The following is a 6,071-nucleotide window of genomic DNA, read 5'->3' on the forward strand; positions in this document are numbered from 1 at the left end:
AAAATATTCCATATTGAGTGTACTAATTCTATCATAGAATTATATAAAAAATATACTTTTAATATATTTTTAATATGCTACTAATATATTAATAATGTATTTTTGATTTATTGCTATTGCTGATAAAGTACAAATTTAATTACTCAAGTCTTTATTCATACTTTGTACGTTACATGCATAACTAGACAGTACTTACATTGTTTTAAGCTACAGTTACATGGAAAGATTAATTACACAAGATGCCCAAGGTAATTCAAACATTTTGTTTTATTACCAACATTTTAAAATTGTCCAATTTTACTCACAACTTTATGAACTTTACATAAATTATCAGTTTACACATCAAAAGTGAACACATGAACATGAAAATTTAAGTGTGACAATAAAACATTAAAGTGAGGATCAACGACAGAACATTCCCGTTCACTGCACCTTACAGGAACCTACAAAAAAGAACAATAGAGCAATTAAACAGAGAAAGTATTTGTATTTTAAAGAAGACAGAAAAATGGCAAATACAAAAATAATACTTACAATTTTAAGACGTTGTGGACTCGCCATGTATGTGACATCATCAGAACTGATGATGATTGGGACCGGATGCCTGGGGTGGAAAAACTTTTCTGGGTGTCTTCTTAGAAGTTTATGTTAGAAGTAGAAAAAAAATAGTCAGCAATGTAATAGAATCAGTTGATGTTGGCATTAACTATGAAGCTGTTTTAAGTGTGGACTTAAGGAGACAAACTACCTCAAAATCTTTCCATCCATGATCTGAACACACTGATCCTTGCAGGGTGGTGAGGGGGGCTGGTGGTGCCCATCTCCAGCAGTCATCAGATGAGAGGCAGGGTTCACCCTGGACAGGTCACCAGTCCATCACAGGGCCCTGAAAGCCAACAACAAATAAAATGTATGAAAGATAAATGTTAGATTAACAAGGAAAAAAAATATTTCCAGTTATCTTTAAATCAAACCATGTTTATTAAGCACTTGGTGTTGGTAACACACCAGTTTTTGTTGTTGAAAATGCAGCTAGCTCCTCATTGAAAAAACAAACTTACATCATGAAGACGATGTGAAGGTTCATCTTCAGAGCTGGTTGGTGATCTGGTGGAGCCAGAGCCTCTTCTGAGACAGGAAAGTCTTTAGGTTTTCTAACACCTGATTTCTCTGGCTTCTTCTTTCATCTTCATTTGTTTAGACTGCAAATATATGTTGAAGATAAAAACATTGATGAACAAGTTAGAACAACAATCTCACAATATCAAAGTCTCTTTGTCTTATGGAGCTTAATTAAAACCAGGTTAAGTTTATGAATAAAAGTATAAGTCGCAACAAACAGAGCCTCCATAACATGAAGCTGAATGATTCCTATTGCAATAATCATATATGCCACAATAAAATTGATAAAATAATTATTTCTGAAACCAACGTAAGTTATATATCTTTACTGCACTGTTTATAATTAAATGAAGATAATTAATAAGCAAACTTACCACCAGCTAGCAACACTTAGCAGCCTTCATCCCTCCTGGCTCCTTTTGTGACCCACATTTCATTTCCATCGGTTGTTGTCCCGTTGCGTTGTCGTCTAACTTGGACTAGGACGTCACCAGCTTGAATTTACCAAAATTAGTAACTCTTATCAAGATCCTCTCTACTTTTAAGGAAATATTATGCGAGTAAAAATGACGAATTTGAACAGCGCTTGTTATCTTCACCGCGTTCAAGTTTTTTCTTCACTTTGTGGCGTTTTTTAAATAAATGAAAGTGCAATACCGCCACCATCTGGTCTGGAGTATGAACTGGAGATAATCCTGTTGATTATAAGGTTTTACATCACACATCTGAAAATGGATTGGGTACTTTCTTAAAAATTACATCATGATTATATATTTATTTTTATTGAATGCAATTTTAATAAATAGTAAAAGATTATTAAGGCACTTAAAAATTCAAACTTTTTAGGTACTTAAAAAGTATGCCTACATATTACATTAAACACACTTTAAAGGTGCCTAAAAGACATACTTCTGCATATGTATTAATTAGTTTTATTTTGTAATCAGGTTGCTGCGTGATGCAGACTTCTGCCCATGAGATCTGGATCTCAACGGGGTTCACTCGGTTAAATAAAGAAAATAAAAAAAAATAAAAAAGGCATACTTTATTAGCCTAAAATTTACGCTGAGATGTAATTTAAAGCATACTGAAATTAATAATCTAAAGTAGTGATAAGTGAATTTTAAAAAATTCTATTTTGAGCACATATTTTTTAAATATACACAAAATATATTTTAAATATACTTGAGAAAGTGTATATTTACACTTGGGCAAATATATATTTTGTTCACTTAAAGTATACTTTTATTTAATGTATTCAAAGTGTATTTTGGTACAATTATGTTTAAGTGTGTTTAAAGTTCTAATTTTGAAATTGGTACAAGTATACTTTTAGTGTACTTCAGATATATTTATAGGTAGTACATTTAATACTTAGTATACTTAAAGTGTACTTTCACAAATGTAAGTATGTTTGAAATATACTAAAGTATACTTTTTTCACCTGGGTGGAGCCGTCCGTCCGTCCGTCCGTCCGTCCGTCCGTCCGTCCGTCCGTCCGTCCGTCCGTCCATCCATCCATCCATCCATCCATCCATCCATCCATCCATCCATCCATCCATCCATCCATCCATCCATCCATCCATCCATCCATCCATCCATCCATTTTCTGTACACCCTTGTCCCTAGTGGGGTGGGGAGGGTTGCTGGTGCCTATCTCCAGTGAACGTTTCGGGCGAGAGGCGGGGTCACCCTAGACATGTCACCAGCTTGTCACAGTTCTGGAGTGTAAATGTCCCATTTTCAAATATGGTTTGGGTCTGTCGTGTGATCTGTTCCCGCCCCTTCCTCTTTGAGGCAGCAGATGTACTTGAAATAACTTGCTTTTACAGTAAAGTAAAGTTAATATGGAGGGTATTTTGAAAGCTGCGGGGGGCACTGTTTAGCCGTTTATTTTTGCGATTTTTGCTGCGCCCTAAAAATGCATAATTTTCCCACAGGCCTGATGCGTCTGCGAAAAGCCAATTTATTTGATGGAAGCATAATAAAAAAACTGAAAAACACTTATACTATAATTCAGGGCCTGGATGGGTAATATAAAAACACTATAATTACAATAAGCCTTTGTTGTGCTTAGCTTCTCTGGCTTAAAAATTGGATCAGCTGGTTTGGAGACTACTGGTGATAATTAGAACATAAAACTATAACCTGATATAATATCATCCCTGTTCTAAATAAAATTAAAATTGTATTTTTAAAACATATCTTAACAAAGTGCCAACTCGTGGATGAAATAAATTAGTATTTGTTTGTGCTATCTTAAAATTTCAGTTTTAATGTGAACATGCAACATACTGTTTTTGTATGACTTCTTGCATCAGATAGCGATTCAAACAGTTTTACTAGTTTCCTCAAGGACAATTCAAGACAGTAATCTCTAGAATCACTTTTATTTTATTTCTGTTGAAAGTACTATTTCAACATGTCGCTTCCAAGAACTTCACAACAATGCTCTAATGCAGCGCAGTTCAGTCTTAATGTGATATTTGTCTGTCCATCTATCTTTTGTTCCTGCCTTGTCTAGTCCAGAGTTGTTTTCAGGCTGAAATCTAGCTGGCAGGCCAATGTACGCTGCACAGATAGGAAAGGCAGAGAAAAGACAATTGAACATTTATGAACGCACACTCACATTATCGAGTACAGTCAGAATCTCCATTTAGCCCTATTTGTATGTCTTTGTACAGTGGCAGGAAACCAAAATGACTGGAAAATACCCATGCATGCACTGGAAAAAACTTTTATACTCCCCACATAAAAACCTGAGTGAAGATTTGAAGGAATTTTCTTGATGTGAGGCAACAGTGTAAACCATTGTGCTGGTGTAGATCTTTTCTGAAGTGTTAATCCAGTGTAACTTAACAACAGCTGATGTGTCAATTTGGATTAATAATGTACCCTTCCTATCGCAAGAACATAGTAGAGACAGACTTGCTTTACAAGAGAAGACAAGATTATCATCTCTGTTGTATTATTGATGACTCAGCATCTGAGTTAAAATACAGGTACTTATGTTGTATTCTGTATAGTAAATATAACTATCTAAATAATATTGTTTGCACCCCGCCTCTCACCCGGAACGTTAGCTGGAGGTAGGCACGAGCAACCCTCCCAACCCCACTAAGGGAGTACAGAAAATGGATGGATGGATGGATGGATGGATGGATGGATGGATGGATGGATGGATGGATGGATGGATGGATGGATGGATGGATGGATGGATGGATGGATGGATGGATGGATGGATGGATGGATGGATGGATGGATGGATGGATGGATGGATGGATGGATAATATTGTTTGCTCAGTTTTCTTATTCAAAGATGAACAGATTATTGAAACTAAAAAGTGCAAGCATTTGAATCAGCCAGTAGGAGTCACCACTGAGCAACAGCATGAACCACAAACTTCCCCTCCACAAAACCTGTTCATTGTGATGGATGGGATGCCTTGGTGAGCCAGGAGCACAGCTGCAGGGACTCAGCTATAAATTGCTCTCATGGGGTGGATGGTGAATGCTTTTGCTCACATTTGGCCAAATTTTACCTTTTTTAAATGTAAGGTGTTGATCGACAGCGCTGAGTGTCAACAATAGATCAGATTGAACTCCTCACGAAATGTCCATGTGTTAACTGGAACATTAGACTTTAGATCCTAAGCCTAGATGCATCCATGCTGCCATCCATCCACATGCTTCATGTTAGAATACAGGCTGATTTAGGGTTGGGGGTTTATGTGATTTCTCAGGCGGTCAAAGAGACAGGGGCAGAGTGTGCACTGAATGGATTGCTATATCACAGTACTCCTTAGCCCCACTTTGCAAGTCAGTTTTAACACTCAGATGCCTGCAACACATGTCTGTGTTGCAGGCATTTATCGAGAAATGGCTTTTATGTGATTGAAATCTCTGATTTAGTCTTTCAGTGATTCTTGAGAAGTGGGACAAAATTGGTTTAAATTTTCCCCCCAGAAATTTTAATATTCCTCAAGCTTATGTATTGAAATATGACAAATAATGTTTTGGAAATGTAAAGATGCTAAGGTGCAGGCTCCCAGTTGCAAAATTTATTTGAAAATAAAATTTGTAATTTAATTTAATTGTTACACAGTAACAAAGCAGTGCACTGCACAACTAATGCACATTTGAGCCTGTCCTTCTCTCCTCCTTTCAGTCATACATCCCAGAAGATTTGCCCTTGACTTACCTGTTACAACAAGTGTCATTATGGTCTTCGAAGATGTTTAACAAAAGATAAAACAGGAAATTACATTACGAAGCCAGTGGATTGGAAATTTAGCGATCTAGAAGCATTTTAAACTAATAATTGACAACAACAAGGCGTTGGCATAATTTCACTCTCAAAATTTAAGATTCCCAGTTTATTCATTTGTAAGACCAAATTATTTATAGGAAAATGAATCAATATATTGTTTGTGTAAAAACTTTGGTTGCCACTCTAAAACAACATAATATTGAATAAAATGTGAATCAGACGTTTTCTGGCTTGACCTCAGTGGTGGATGTGGATGCAGTAGGTGGAGGTGAGTGTAGTATGTCTTATGTTTTCAGCTAACATTGAACATGTTGAAAAGCAATGACTGAAGTGGTTCAGTCCCACCAGCAGGGGAGTTTTATAGAGGTCAGCAAAATGCAGCTTCTGGTTATCAGCAAGCACATTTATATACCAGCTAAATATTCAGATTGTAAAATAAATATTTAGTTTGAAAATTAAATGTTTAGTTTGGAAACTGAATGCTAAATATTTGGTTTAAAAATTAAATAATTAATTTGGAGCTAAATACATAAGCTACATATTCAGAATGAAATATTTAGTTAGGAACTAAATCATTTGCATGCAAACTAAATATTAAATTTACAAAGTAAATATTTAGCTTGTGAATTAAATATTTAGAATGAAAATCTGACATTCATAAATGTATGAATAATGTGAA

At 35.5% G+C, this 6,071-nt stretch overlaps 1 long non-coding RNA gene across 1 annotated transcript; it reads right to left on the reverse strand.

Annotated features, from left to right (window-relative positions):
* Positions 1 to 271: 271 nt before the first annotated feature.
* LOC145552810 (uncharacterized) lies at positions 272 to 1,285 on the reverse strand. Its single transcript, XR_014088931.1, has 3 exons — positions 1,062 to 1,285; positions 535 to 886; positions 272 to 443 (listed from the first exon to the last, which is right to left on the reverse strand). It is a non-coding gene; the product is annotated as an uncharacterized LOC145552810 (long non-coding RNA).
* Between the last annotated feature and the right edge of the window lie 4,786 nt (positions 1,286 to 6,071).

Source organism: Poecilia reticulata, chromosome 9 (genome assembly GCF_904066995.2).
Source record: "Poecilia reticulata chromosome 9, P_reticulata-male-v2, whole genome shotgun sequence".
NCBI classification, from domain to species: domain Eukaryota; kingdom Metazoa; phylum Chordata; class Actinopteri; order Cyprinodontiformes; family Poeciliidae; genus Poecilia; species Poecilia reticulata.